Below are 12933 nucleotides of genomic sequence, written 5' to 3' on the forward strand. Positions count from 1 at the left end.
TGAATTAGGAGTTTTACTGATTGTTAGATGAGTAAGGACGGGAGGAGGCTCGAGTGAGAAAAATCTTTTTCATACGAGTAGTTCGGGTCTGGAATGCACTGCCTAGAAGTGTGTTGGAGGCAGGTTCAATCGAGGCATTCAAGAGGGCATTAGATGATTATTTGAATAGAAACAATGTGCAGGGGTTTGGGGAAAAGGCAGGGCAATGGCACTAGGTCATCATGCTCATTTGGAGAGCAGGTGCACACACGATGGGCCGAATGGCCTCCTTCTTTGCAGTTAAAATTCTGTGATTCTGAGTGGTGCATAAATGCTAAATGAGAGGAATGGCCTGTTTCTGTGCTGTTTATGACATGAAAACAACACATCTACATTTGAAATAAATACGTAGCGAACAAAGGGAAGGCAAAAAATCAAATGACTTCAGAGGTTTCAGACAGAAGGGCACCTTGCAACATACATCTCATTTTTAAAAATAATATTAACCAGTTTCTGACATTGGGAGAAGAGGAGTATGGTTCTAGAAATTATTTATTTTTTAACAAGTGTTTAGAAAAAGGTAAATTATGTATTTTAATAAAATAATGAAATAAATGATTTCTTCAATATGACACACTGTAGAATTTTCTAACAAGGTTACTACTTAAAAACAACTGCAATGATCCTAATAGGAATCAAGGTCTAATTTTTTTTGCCTTACTCTGAGGTGGAACTGCAATTCTAGCTGTTTACTGTAATGGAATATCTTACTTCTTGTCTGCAGAAAAAAACTTGTTTGCTGATGGAAAATTTTGTGTTGTCATGATGGAAGATTTGTTCAAGCCCACTGGCAGAATTGTTTCTCCAAACAGGTGGAAACCTGCCAAAAGTGCCCTTTAACTTGCAATCTGGATGATACCAATATCTCTAAACAGGTGGCATGGATAAAATGAATCTAGACAGGTGTGGAGATTTATTTTTGGCACTGAGTTGGGAAGAGGGTTTGGAAGAAAAAAATTGCTTTGAAGGTTTCATGATGCTTTTATAATTCATCAGTCCACCAACCATGCAAATGAAATGTAATAGAATATGTCATCATATTTTAAATAAAATGTTGCAATTCTGGCCAATATTTTTTCATAGAGAAATGTGAGATTTTACAAACACCTTATAACTTGCGTGCATTTGATGAATATTGACGAATCACTCCAAAGGACTTCCTCAAGTAGAACAAAATTCAGTGAGGAAAAATGATAAGAGAATTCTGAGTTATCTTGGAATTGGGTGACACAGGACTACATTTTTTTATTCATTCATGGGATGAGGGCATTGCTAGTGAGGCCAGAATTTATTGCCCATCCTAATTGCCCTTGGGAAGGTGGTGGTGAGCTGCCTCCTTGAACTGCATGCATGCCAAACCGCAGAAGCAACATGCGATACAGAGAACCCACAACAAACGGATCAGATCTGAGCTCTGCTGTCCTGCCACACCTAGTTGTGAAAGGTGGTAGACAATAAAACAACTCACTGGAGGAAGAGGCTCCACAAAATTTTCCATTCTCAATGATGGGTTTTCCCGTCACATCAGTGCAAAAGACAAGTTTGAAGCATTTGCTACAATCTTCAGCCCAAAGTGCTGAGTGGATGATCCATCTTGGCCTGCTTCTGAGGTCCCCAGCATCATAGATGCCAGTCTGCAGCCAATTCCATTCACTCCACTTGATATTAAGAAACGGCTGAAGGCACTGGATACTGCAAGGACTATAGGGTGGAATTTTCCGAGCCCACTGGCGGCGGGCATGATAGGTGGCATGCGCGGAAAATATGGCGGGACCCACTTCACGACAATGTGAAGGCAGGTCGCGATCTTCCGCTCAGCCTGCCGTTGGCAGGCCACGTTTCCTGCCTTTGGTTGGTGGGGAGCTGATTGTTATACATTAGCATATAATTAAAGCCCATCCTGCCAGGCTCTTGGAACCCGGCATATCGCCTGTCCACATCGGTGGGAAAGCACGCCGACGTGTTTCACAACAGCACATATGCGACATGCACTTGACGTCCTTCAGTTTGGGGGAACTGAGGCGAGTGAGCAACAGCCTTCTCTACAGCTCGCCTGTTGTTTACAGGCCTCAGGGGTGCCGGGGGGCGGGGGCAACTGCTGAGGGGTGGGGGATGGTGTCTGGGGGCAAGTGCTGGCCAGCCCCAGAGGCGACTGCTGGGGGGGAAGATGGTGTCTGGGGGCAAGTGCTGGCCAGCCTCAGAGGTGACCGCTGAGTGGGGGGGTGTGGGTCACTTGCTGCCCTGGCGCTGCATCCCACACACAGGCAATCGAGGTGGGGGCAGGGTAAGCGAGGGAAATGGCCACACATTAGGGGCACCTATATAAACTGACCATGCCTCTGCAACTAAGACAGATTCAGCGGAGCCATAGTGTTATGATTGGGGTCAGGCTGCTAGCCTGCCCACCCATGCAAGCATCGCGGAGGCACTAAAGGGCCACCAAGGACTCCATAACTTACCCCCACCCCCCGCACCAGCCCCCCACCCCCAACACAGACTTTCAGTCTGCCACCACTTTATTTGACCACGGAGCAGTTGGACTGCACACGTTGTACAATACCCTTGCCAATGCTGGCCATGTAACAGCCACTCACAGTCCCTTGCAATCTCAACATCCTGGTTTGGACCAGTGTCCCCCATGTCGCAGGTTGACAGGGCAGCCAAGCAGCGCAATCATCTCTGGCCATTCGAGGCGTGACCAGCACTCTCCAGGAAGCACTAAGGGGCGGTCACACAGGGCCAGGAAAGGTGCTAAGTACAGCCATGATAAACACATCTCTCTCTCTCTTTCATGCTGCAGGAGGACCATGTCAGGATCATAGATCCTGGTGACCTAGCTGTATGCCTGATGACCTACAGAAACCATAGAAGACTGAAGAGAGAGTGACTGAGGCACCTGGCCGCACAAAGGCAGGAGCAGCAACCTCATGAAGAAGGGGCAGCAGAGGCTCCTGCACACGCTGCCCAGGAGTGACAGCGAATCGTTGCTGGTTGGCGCCTAGCAACATCCAAGGTCCATAGGCGCCTGCCATTCCTGCAGATGACTGAGAACCAGTGTTGCCGATGACTGTGCATGTCTAGGGACCTGGTGACTCACATCTGCCACTTACTGCAGGACCTGGCGCCAAGGGGACATGGAGGGCATCCACTGCTAGTAGTTGTGAAACTGACCGTGGCGCTCAATTTCTATGCCAGTGGCTCCTTTCAGGGCTCCACAGGTGACCTTTGTGGGATTTCACAACCCGCCACCCACAAATACATCCATGAGGTCACGGATGTCATCTTCTCGAGGGCGCACAACTTTGTGCATTTCGCTTGGGACCAGGACAGCCAGGATGCAAGGGCCATTGGATTCACCCTGATCTTGGGATTCCCACAGGTGCAAGGCGCGATTGACTGCACTCATGTGGCACTATTGTCTCCGTCACTGCAGTCAGTGGACTTAATCAACCACAAGGGCTTCCATTCACTGAATGTGCAGCTGGTATCAACCACCAAAAATGCATCCTGCAGGTGTGCGCACGGTTTCCTGGGTATGTCCACGATGCCTACATGCTGAGTTGCCCACAGATCCCTGCAGTCTTCCAGGGTCCACAGAGACTGCAGGGTTGGCTCCTTGGGGACAAGGGGTACATGCAGAGACCGAGGCTGATGACACACCTGCGGCAGCCTCAGACTGCAGCAGAGTGACTCTATAATGAGGCTCATGCAGCAGCTCGCAACTTGGCGGAGCAGACCATCGGGATGCTGAAGATACGATTCTGGTGCCTGGACCGGTTTGGTGGAGCCTTGCAATACAATACTGTCACGCATCATCGTCGTCTGCTGCGCCCTTTACAACCTGGCACTCCAACAGGGAGACAAGCTGGCTGAGGAGGATATGGAGGAGATGCACATCTCCTCCGATAAGGAGGACGCTGATGGGGATGAGGGTGAGTGGGTCCTTGGTGGAGACGATGACGGGGATGAGGGTCTCGCACTGGCTAGACGAGGCAGACGCACTCGGGAGGCCCTCATAGCTGCCAGATTTGTGGAGGATAATGACGACATGCAGTGAAGCATCCCCGTAGATCCTAACATTGCAGTTCTTAACGTTTGGCTCCAGTCTGGCTTACCTCAGCGTCAATACCCGCTGTGAGAATGCTCCTGTCATGGAGATGCAGTGGAGGCCCTAATAGCCACTCGATTCCAGGAGGATGGTGACAACATGCAGTGAGGACATTCCATAGACCTTCACATGGCCTCTGAGAATGTCTGACTCCTGTCTGGCCGAGGGCAGCTCACTTGTGCTCTGTGATCAGGGCCATCTCAGAGATGCAGTCATGAAACTTTAGATACATCTGATACTGTGTCCTCCTTCAGCACTTCAGCTCTTCAGGAGCTGGTGCACAGCATCACTGGGCACAGATACTGCTGTGATGGGGGCCAGCTCCACCTTAAAGGTGCTGAGAGCACACAGAGAGTATGAGAGAACTCTGTGGTGCCTGCCCACAACATCCTGGCAACAATGACCAGCACTGCCAAAGTGCAGGCATCCGATAAGGAGGACGCTGATGGGGATGAGGGTGAGTGGGTCCTTGGTGGATACGATAACGGGGATGAGGGTCTCGCACTGGTTAGACGAGGCAGACGCACTCGGGAGGCCCTCATAGCTGCCAGATTTGTGGAGGATGATGACGACATGCAGTGAAGCATCCCCGTAGATCCTAACATTGCAGTTCTTAACGTTTGATGCTGTGTCCTCCTTCAGCACCTCAGCTCTTCAGGAGCACATGTTAACCATGTTTCCAGGGAGCATGAGGTTGGACCATCACTGTGGTCTGAAGGCTGCACAGAGCACAGGGAAGAGGCCCTGGACTGAGACATCTGCCTTTTAAATGTGCAGAAATGTTTCACATCTGAATGACAAGAACACAGCTCATCTGGACAAGGAGCCATATGCAGGGAGACATTCTTGGGAGTTTATTGATAATAGTGAACATTATGTACAAATGATTAACACCAGTGCCCAGGCTGTGCAATGAATTCTCCTTAACTTTCCTAACCCTGCCGCTATGTCTTGGTGCTCCCCGGATATCCACAGCGCAGGTGCAGACAGCCGGCTGACCGTGATGCCCTGTTTGTGATGACTTTGGTGGGCCTTCCCTGGAGGGCTAAGACTTGGAGGGCCCTGGCCTGCTGTGTGGCAGTGGTACCCTCCTTGGCCTGTGAAGCTGGATCTGCGGAGGTCACAAGAAGAGGGGAGTCAGATGGGCCGGAGACTCTCAGAGCCACCTGGGTGGATGGCCCTGGAGTGTGGACCTGCTGATTCTCCATCCTATGGGTGGCCGAGGGCCCCTGGCTGACTCCGTGAGCGGAAGGGGAAGCTGGAGTGAGATCGAGCTGCCCAGCACCCCTCTCGCATACACTCTGTTGGAGGCCAATTATGGCATCAGCGATGGAGTTCAGCCCGCGCAGCAGTGCAGTAGTGATGTACTGGACCAAGGCCTCCATGGCGGCTGTCATCCTGCTAGTGTTGACTTTAGTGCATTGCAATGCCAGTGCTATCACCTCAGCCTGAAGATGGACGGACTCCTCCATCGTGCCTTGCAATTTGAGGAGTGTACCACCTATCCCTTCCTGATCCCTAGCTTGCCTTTGCGGTTCCAGCAACTGTGCCATGACCAGAAGCTTGTCATCTGACTCGGACTCAGCAATGCTCTGGCCTTCAGCAGTCCTCCGAGTGCCGGGGACCTGGGAAGTCCCTGCCTCCGCCTGCTGTGGATCAGAATGTGCGATGTGCTCACCAGATTGTGGTCCCAAGGCTACTCTAAAGCTAGGTGCCACCGAGGTGTGTGTCTCTGCGCTGGTGGAGGGTGTGGGTGAGCACTGTGACTGTATTTCAGGGAAAGTGCCTCCAGATTCCCCTTCAGAGGTTTCTTCGGAGCTTGCTTGGGGGTTTTGGGTCATGGACTCCATCAGCTGCTTCCCAGATGTGCCTGCGAAAGTAAGGGGAGATAATTAGTACATGGCAGTGGCCTGTGAAAAAGGACACATCACTCACAGCATGTTTGTCTGATGGATGTTGCACTGCTGGATCCTCACTTGGTAGAGCAGCACTGACCTCACCATCAGCAAAGGACCAGTCCCGGTCATTGTCAGCCAGCTGGATGGTTCTGTTTTCAAATTTTGTGAGAACTGAATTCCTGCATCCCTCCACCTGTCTGCGACCTTTCCCTCCTGTTGTGAGCCAGCTTGTCCTGCATGGATTGAGATGGGGAGAGTGTATCAGGACACCTGCCGGGCCAGATGATAAGTATACCTGGCCTGTGTGGGTGGTGAATGGTTCCATGTACGGGATGAGAACAGTGATGGTGTGTGTGTGAAAGAGTGAATGGTGATGTCCCTTGCACTGTCAGTGAGTGAGGGTCCTGTGGGTGTGTGATGTGTTTGTGAGTTGGGAGTGATGAAAAGAGTGACTTACCCTGGCGGAACGGAGGAGATCATTCATCCTTTTGCGGCACTGGGTGGCTGTCCTCTTCTGAAGGCCGTTGGCGCTGACCACCGACCGCTGCCACTGACTCCAAAGCTGGGTTGGTGACATTGCTACCCATCCTTTGGCCAAAGCAGGGATAGAGCACAACCCGGCGGACCTCCACCGCATCCAGCAGTTGCTCGAGGGACCCATCGTTGAAGCAGGGGACTGCAGTCTTTTTGTCTTTGCAGGCCTTGTCTTCCAGGCAGCAGTAATGAGCTGGTGCTGATGAGCGCTTTGCTGGTGGCTGCCTTTTAAAGATGGCGGCTGGCGTGATGCACCAACAGGGTGATGGCGAGTGGGCAAATGAGAGCTCACCCGCCCGCCATGGAAACGGTGTGTTTTGCAGGAGTGTATAATGAGGTGGGCTCGGGATGATTTGGCGTGAAAACCTGCCACTTTCATCAGCGGGTAGGACTCCATTTTACCCCCCCACTACCGTACTTAGTGTAATTCTGGGAAATTTCAACCCATGGATTCTGACAATATTCCAGTAATAGTGTTATGATATGGTAGGTGATATTTGCCAGGCTGACCCAAATCCCAAAGGGAAACTTGGCTATTCTATCACAATGATTTTGCAATTTGTATTTATTAAGAGCTACCACCTTTAGAAATTTTAAAGATTAAATTAAAACATTTATTAACAAAATAAAACTTAAACACATAAGGCTACAGTTACACAGTTACATTTAGTTTTGTATCAGTTCTCACAAGATTTCTACTTAACTAAACTCCCAACCGCATACCCTTTTCAGGCAATGCTCCAAATAGATTCTTAATCTATAAAACATCCAGCAATATTTCCACAAGCACCCACATTTGTTGTGAAGGAGGTATTTCACAGCTTCTCTCTCCCTTCACTCAACAATGGAATTTCAAAACTTTGAACAAAACCCTGCTTTCTGGAACAGCACATTTCTTCAGGGTGACTAGAGGCTTATTCCACAAGTTTGTTTTACACAGTGCACCTTTCAAGATCTCACACGGCCATACCTCATACAGCTTTCGATCTTTCTTTAAATATATTTTCTCCCCTTTGATCTATAAATACCATTGTTTCAACCTTTCTTTGGAAGTTACTTTTCCCAGAATATAAACATCTTTTATGTTGTCATTATGGCTAACACTTTCGGGAAAAATAAACTTAATAACTTTGCCTTATTTGTCTCGCCAATTGCAAACATCTTATCATGTCCCTTTGAAAATCAAACAACCTCTCAACTTCTCTAAAAATGCAAATTCCATTCACACTGCATCTGCTGAAACTTCATCCCAGCTTACCCATCTCCATTTCAAATGTCTGTTTTACACTTAATCCCTTTTGATGATTCAAACCTTGCAGTCTGACTGTCTGCAGTTTAAGTAAATTAGACACACACATGCACATGCACATACAAACATATACAGGCAACAAAGCCCCCACAAGCCTGCTTTAAAGAAGGCTTGGAGGGAAAAAATTATCTTTCCTTTACAATAGTGCTGAAGATTGTACTCTGGAACCAGCTGCGCCCCTAGCCAAACTGTTCAGCTGAAACACTGGCATCTACCTGGCAATGTGGAAAATTACCCAGGTGTATCCTGTCCACAAAAAGGAAGACAAATCCAACCCAGCCAATTGGTCTATTCTCGATCATCAGCAAAGCGATGGAAAGTGTCATCAGCAGTGCTATCAAGCGACACTTATTCAGCAATGACCCGCTCACTGACTCTCAGTTTGGGTTCCACCAGGGCCTCATTACAGCCTTGGTCCAAGCATGGGCAAAGGAGCTGAATTCAAGAGGTGAGGTGAGAGTGATTGCCCTTGACATCAAGGCAGCATTTGACCAAGTGTGGCATCAAGGAGCCCTAGAAAAACTGGAGTCAATGGGAATCAGAGGAAAACTCTCCACTGCTTGGAGTCATACTTAACACAAAGGAATATGGTTGTAATTGTTGGAAGTCAATCATTTCAGCCCTGGGACATCGATGCAGAAGTTCCTCAGGGTAGTGTCCTAGGCCCAGACATCTTCAGCTGCTTTGTAAATGACCGTTCCTCTGTCATAAGGTCAGAAGTGGGGATGTTCACTGATGAATGCACAATAGTCAGCACCATTCACAACTCCTTAGATACTAAGGCAATCTGTGTCCATTTGCAGTAAGACCTGGACAAGATTCTGGCTTGGGCTGATAAGTGGCAAATAACATTTGCACCAAACAAGTGCCAGCATTGACCATCTCCAACAAGAGAGAATCTAACCATCTCCCCTTGACATTCAATAGCATTACCATCATTGTATCCCCCACTATCAACATCCTGGGTTTGCCATTGACCAGAAAGATTGCAGAGCTCTGAGGTACAAAGGGATCTGGGTGTCCTAGTACATGAATCACAAAAGGTTGGGATGCAAATACAGCAAGTAATTAGGAAAGCTAATAAAATGTTATCGTTTATTGCAAGGGATATTGAATACAAAAGTAGAGATGTTACGCTTCAGTTATATAGGGTATTAGTGAGACTACATTTGGAGTACTGTGTACAGTATTGGTCACCTTATTTAAAGAAGGTGTAAATGTTTTGGAAGCAGTTCAGAGAAGGTTTACCAGGCTAATACCTGGGATAGGTGGGTTGTCTTCTGGGGAAAGGTTGGACAGACTAGGCTAGTATCCACTGGAGTTTAGAAGAGTAAGAGGCGACTTGATTGAAACGTATAAGATCCTGAGGGGTCTTGACAGGGTGGATGTGGAGAGGATGTTTCCTCTTATGGAAGAATCTAGAGGTAGGTGTCACTGTTTAAAAACAAGGGGTCGCCCATTTAGAACAGAGATTAGGTGAAATTTTTTCACTCAGAGAATCATGAGTCTTTGGAATTCTCTTCCTGAAGACGTGGTGTCAGGCTGGAGGTGGCGTAAATGGTGGAGGATAACCTTTTGAATGCAGAGGCTGGTGGGGTGAAAAGTGAGGACAAGGGGGACCCTATCATGGTTCTGGGAGGGAGAGGAGGGTGTGAGGGCAGAGGCGTGGGAGATAGGTCACGGTTGGGGGCCTTGTCAACCACCGTGTGTGGGAAATCTTGGTTAAGGAAGAAGTAAGACATGTCAGAAGCACTGTTTTGGAAAGTGGCATCATCAGAACAGATGTGACGGAGGTGAAGGAACTGAGAGAATGGGATGGAGTCCTTACAGGAAGCAGGGTATGAGGAGTTGTAGTCGAGGTAGCTGTGGGGGCCAGTGGACTTGTAATGAATATTGGTGGACAGCCTATCACCAGAAATTGAGACAGAGAGGTCAACGGTTTCTGAGCTGAACAATTTCACCAATATTCACTTCAAGCCCACCAACTCGCACAGCTACCTCGACTACAACCCCTCACACCCTGCTTCCTGTAAGGACTCCATCCTCTCAGTTCCTTCACCTCCATCGCATCTGTTCCGATGATTCCACTTTCCAAAACGGCACTTCTGACATGTCCTCCTTCTTCCTTAACCGAAGCTTCCCACCCACGATGGTTGAGAGGGCCCTCAACCATGTCCGACCCATTTCCTGCATCGCTGCCCTCACACCTTCCTGTCCCTCCCAGAACCATGATAGGGTCCCCCTTGTCCTCACTTTTCACCCCATCAGCCTCCGCATTCAAAGGATCATCCTCCGCCAACTCCAGCATGATGCCACACCAAACATTTCTTCCCTTCACCCCTCCTGTTGGCATTCCGTAGGGGCCATTCCCTCCGGGACAGCCTGGTCCACTCCTCCATCACACCCAACACCTCAACCCCCTCCCATGACACCTTCTCATGCAATCACAGAAGGTGCAACACCTGCCCCTCCCCCCTCCTCATCGTCCAAAGGCCCAAACAATTCTTTCAGGTGAAGCAGTGCTTCACTTGAACTTATCTCAATTTGGCCTACTGCATTCGCTGCTCCCAATGCGGTCTCCTCTAATTGGAGAGACCAAACGCAGACTGAGTGATCACTTTGCAGAACACCTTCAGTCTGTCCCCAAGCATGAACCAGACCCTTCTGTCGCTTGCCATTTCAACACACCGCCATGCTCTCATGCCCACATGTTCATCCTTGGCCTGCTGCAATGTTCCAGTGAAGATCAACACAAACAGGAAGAATAGCACCACATCTTCCAACTCAGCACTTTACAGCCTTCCGGACTTAACATTGAGTTCAACAACTTCAGATCATGAACTCTCTCCTCCATCCTCATTCCTTTTTGATACCATTTTCTCAAATATTTATTTTTAAATTTTTATATGTACATATATTTTTCCCACCTATTTTTATTATTATTATTTTTTAATGTTATTTCCATTCCTTGTGTTATCCCCACCTTTTAGCCTATTTTTATCTTTTTTTCCCACACTGTCTCCTCCCTAGGGCCATCTGTCACTTGCTCATTCTGCTTTCTACTGTTTATGTCACCATTAGCACCTCCTTTATCCAGTATCACCACCATCAACACCCCTTTGACCTTTTGTTTATGACATCTTTTGCAATCTCTCCTTTGCCTCCACCTATCACTGGCCTTCTATCCAGCTTCACCTGCCTCACGCCCCCCTTAAACAGTATATATTTCACCATTTTTTTACTTCTCGTTAGTTCTTAAGAAGAGTCATACGGACTTGAAATGTTAACTCTGTCTTTCTCTCCACAGAATCACAGAATCACACAGTGCAGAAGAGGCCCATTGGCCCATCGAGTCTACACCAACACAAGAGAAACAGCTGACCTACCTACCTAATCCTATTTACCTGCACTTGGCCCATAGCCTTGAATGTTATGACGTGCCAAGTGCTCATCCAGGTACTTTTTAAAGGATGTGAGGCAACCCGCCTCCACCACCCTCCCAGGCAGCGCATTCCAGACTGTCACCAACCTCTGGGTAAAAAGGTTTTTCCTCACATCCCCCCTAAACCTCCTGCCCCTCACCTTGAACTTGTGTCCCCTCGTGACTGACCATTCAACTAAGGGGAACAGCTGCTCCCTATCCACCCTGTCTATGCCCCTCATAATCTTGTACACCTCAATTAGGTCACCCCTCTGTCTTCTCTGCTCCAATGAAAACAACCCAAGTCTATCCAACCTCTCTTCATAACTTAAATGTTTCACCCCAGGCAACATCCTGGTGAATCTCCTCTGTACCTCCTCCAGTGCAATCACATTCTTCCTATAATGTGGCGACCAGAACTGCACACAGTTCTCCAGCTGTGGCCTTACCAAGGTTCTATACAACTCCAACACGACCCCTCCTTTTGTAAACTATGCCTCAATTGATAAAGGCAAGTGTCCCATATGCCTTTTTCACCACCACTCCAACATGCCTCTCTGCCTTCAGAGATCTATGGACACACACGCCAAAGTCCCTTTGTTCCTCAGAACTTCCTAGTGTCATGCTGTTCATTGAATACTTCCTTGTCAAATTACTCCTTCCAAAGTGTATCACTTCACACTTATCGGGGTTAAATTCCATCTGCCACTTATCTGCCTATTTGACCATCCCGTCTATATCTTCTTGCAGCCCAAGACAATCAACCTCACTGTTAACCACCCGGCCAATCTTTGTGTCATCCGCAAACTTACTAATCCTACCCCCTACATAGTCATCTATGTCGTTTATATAAATGACGAATAATAGGGGACCGAGCACAGATCCCTGTGGTACGCCACTGGACACTGGTTTCCAGTCACTAAAGCATCCTTCTGTCATCACCCTCCATCTCCTACAACTAAGCCATTTTTGAATCCACCTTATCAAATTACCCTGTATCCCATGTGCATTTGCCTTCTTTATAAGTCTCCTATGTGGGACCTTGTCAAAAGCTTTGCTGAAACCCATATAAACTACATCAACTGCACTACCCTCATCTACACACCTGATCACCTCCTCAAAAAATTCAATCAAATTTGTTAGGCATGACCTCCCTCTGACAAAGCCATGCTGACTATCCCTGATCAAACCTTGACTCTCCAAGTAGAGATAGATTCTCTCCTTCAGACCTGCTGAGTTTTTCCAGCAATTTTTGTTTTTGTTTCAGATTTGCAATATCCGCAGTATTTTGCTTTTATCTTCGTGTTACATTCCCAATGTTTGATGTGTTAGCCTTTTGTCCATGTTTAAACTGCTCAGAAACCTCCAGAACTACCATTATGTGGTCACCGGTGTCCATTTTTTCAGTCCAGCCATTTGTCCATTAAAAAAAAACAGAATAACAATTTTATGAAGTAGCCAGGATGATATAGTCATATATGTATATAATATATAATATATATGTAGATACATGCTTTCCTTCCTGTATTCTTGACAGGACATGCCTCCCCGTTGGAGAAAAATGAAATAAGTTCCATTTCATTTCAATTTTTTCATGTGGTCTTAGGAAAGGAACAAATGCTAA

Source organism: Cetorhinus maximus, chromosome 4, assembly GCF_964194155.1.
Source record: "Cetorhinus maximus chromosome 4, sCetMax3.hap1.1, whole genome shotgun sequence".
NCBI lineage: Eukaryota > Metazoa > Chordata > Chondrichthyes > Lamniformes > Cetorhinidae > Cetorhinus > Cetorhinus maximus.